The 3,233-nt window shown below is 37.2% G+C and overlaps 1 pseudogene; it reads right to left on the bottom strand.

The window, feature by feature from the left end:
- Positions 1–482: 482 nt before the first annotated feature.
- Positions 483–717, bottom strand: LOC121479970 (annotated as a pseudogene).
- Positions 718–3,233: the final 2,516 nt, after the last annotated feature.

Genomic DNA, 3,233 nt, shown 5'->3' with positions numbered 1-3,233 from the left:
TTTAAGGTCATGAAAGTATGAATTTCATCCAAAAAAGAAGGGCTTAGAGAAACCAGATTGCAAGCTTTGTTAGATTTGAAATTACTAGAGCCACATTGTATGTATTTACACATTTTATTTATATGTTTATTTATCTACCTGCTAGAAGATAGCCAAGCCTCACAGGGGCTGAAGCTTTCTAAAAATATACATGATTTTATAAAAAAAAATAATAATAATATATATATATATATATATACACATGATTTTAAGAATGCTAATAAGCTCATTTGCAAATAAGTGAACCAGCCCCATTCCTTTTTTTTTTCACAATTCAGTTTTTTATTAAAATATTTTTAAATTTAAATTTAAAAAATTACAATAGACGTTTATTTAAGTAGTACATTTGTAGCTCAAATAGTTCTCAATTGTACATTTCAGATTTACTCAAATTTCTTAAAAATATTTGAGGGCAGCTGTAACCACAGATTTCAACTCTGTGATTACTTCTTTGCCCATTCTTCTGTTTTCTTTCCCGAATAACTTCAGTCAAGTAGGGTTCAAGGTAGAATTTACCTTCCTCATATTTGTCCACTACTCCTTAGGCAAGATATGCTACCTCCTGGTCAGGTCCAGTGCTCTCTTAATGTGAAACATCCTGTGGCTCTCAGGAAGGTTCTCAGGAAGCCATATAGCCTCTTTCACATCATCATTCTCATACACTGCATCATCTTGCATTAAATCCAGTTTATTGAACCCTGCAGCATTGTAATACCATTTCTTTTTTTTTTTTAATTAACTTTTATTGGTGTTCAATTTACCAACATACAGAAAAACACCCAGTGCTCATCCCGTCAAGTGTCCACCTCAGTGCCCGTCACCCATTCCCCTCCAACACCCGCCCTCCTCCCCTTCCACCACCCCTAGTTCATTTCCCCGAGTTAGGAGTCTTTATGTTCTGTCTCCCTTCCTGATATTTCCCAACATTTCTTTTCCCTTCCTTTATATTCCCTTTCACTATTATTCATATTCCCCAAATGAATGAGAACATACACTGTTTGTCCTTCTCCGATTGACTTATTTCACTCAGCATAATACCCTCCAGTTCCATCCACGTTGAAGCAAATGGTGGGTATTTGTCATTTCTAATTCCAGCCCCATTCCTAATGCAGGCATACTCTCCAATACGGTGCTGTGTTATATTATCATTCCATTATCATAGCATTTTAGGAAACAGGAACATTGTGGCTGTCAAATGTATTCAATAGTGTCCTACTCCTCTCCAGTAGTTATAACAAGAATCAGAATCTTAACATTTTAATGAGACATTATCCCACCAGGCTATTCTACGATAGCAGACTTTGTTCTTTGTGTTCCTGTGATCATGGAATATACTTTTCTTTCCCTTAACTCATCAGCATTGTGCTTTGAGCATTCAGCATATGTGTAACAGCAGAACTTTCCCTCTCAGGATCATCTCAGACATCATTGTGACTCATGGTTTCTTGCCATTTTAACCAAAGCTCTATCACATTTCTTTCTTTGAAATTTATTTCCATATATGTGATTATGCTACTGCTAATACCATTAGGGATTTTGAGGGGTCCAGCAAATAACACTGCTCTTCCCATCTGGTTCTGAATCATCTGAGCAATGAGACAGGTTGCAGGTGGAGGCTAAAACAGCACCTTTATTTTAACAAAGCAGACATTGGGTTTCCTAATCCAGAAGCAGAGAGTGAAACAGACAAACCTACTCCCCTGTAACTGACACGACTGTACAACCACAAAGTCTCCCTAACCAGGGGTAGAGTCAGCTCTGGAGAAGGCCACTCACTCCCAAGGGGAAAGTGACCTCAGGAAAGGTACAGAAAACTCGTGCTTTGTTTCTCCTTCTTGAATCACGAATTCAGTAAGCCACTCCACTCCCCATGGGAGGATGTGAATGATGAAAGAAGGTCAAGAATGTTATGTTATCACAGTTTCAGCCATGTGAAAGGAAACATCAAGAATATGGAAGAACTTATTCCTTACCTACCCACCCCTAAGAGTATCTAGCATTGTATTCTTACCCCATTAAGTCTATGATTAACCATAAGAGATAAGACACATAAATAGTCCTACTTCTACCATCCTATTGGCTGCTCCTCCAACACAAATCACTGCTCTGCAGAGAGGCTCTTGGAATTTTTGTAAAGTCGTATCTTGCTTGCAAGTAGTTCTAAAAGGAATCAAAACAGTATGTGTAATTAATCATTCTGAAGCCAATCTGGACCCACAGCTGAAAACTTCCTCCCTATTCCTCTCTCCTTGCCAAACTGCTCAACTGCATTGCCGACATAACTTACCAAAGGTTCTTCGATTAGATTAAATTAAATAATTAAATTATAATAAAAAGTCATGGCATGTGTGAAATGTTTAATAAACTAGTATGAATTTAAATGAGATTACACCCCCTAGACGCTTTAAACAAGAATCCTAAGGGGTCATAGACAGTTACGTATTTTATATCTATACCCTTGGCAGAAGAAATCCCATAATCCTCTTCTGGTTTAACAGAGAAATCTCACAAGTATATATGCACCTTTCTAAAAACAGTCATCAATTTACATATTTCTACAGCCATTATTAAGACCACTAATAAAATGATATTTTAGAAGTTCACCATTAGTTTTAGACCACAGAGCAACAATTTCTGATGTCCAGTTTCAGAAAGTTCTTTTTTGGAAACAACTACAAGGACCTGTTTTATATTATAGAATAAGGGGTTGTCTGCAGCTAAAGGTGATGAATGTTTTCTTATATTCCTGCTGGTGATTCTTCAAGTGACAATTAAGAGGGCATGTGATTTTCAAGTCAGAGTGCTAAAACTCAGCACTGGGATAGAATTAAAAGTCCTGAGAAGGTCCAAACATATAGTATGAAAAAGTGGAGCAAGTACGCTGATTAACAAGTGGAATATGTGACAGTTAAAGTGCAGTACGTAATGTAACGTAGTAGTATTATTTAATTAAACACTCATCATCTATATTATGGATGTCGAAGAACTGACAAGGTACCACCAAAACTATCTTCCAGAGTGGACCAGCAGGTCAGACCATCCTCCGTGGACCAGTTCTTCTTCAGACACCATGAGATTTTCTCTATTATTTGCTGCAGTGATTCAATGATAAACATCATCACCAGCCAAGCCACAGAATGAGGTAGGATGTGATTTTCAAGTCCTTGTCCTATTTATTTATACAAATGCTTGGC

This window comes from Vulpes lagopus, chromosome 21 (genome assembly GCF_018345385.1).
Source record: "Vulpes lagopus strain Blue_001 chromosome 21, ASM1834538v1, whole genome shotgun sequence".
Taxonomy (NCBI): domain Eukaryota; kingdom Metazoa; phylum Chordata; class Mammalia; order Carnivora; family Canidae; genus Vulpes; species Vulpes lagopus.
Note: the sequence above shows the minus strand (reverse complement) of the source record. Positions and strands in the feature narration are given on the sequence as shown.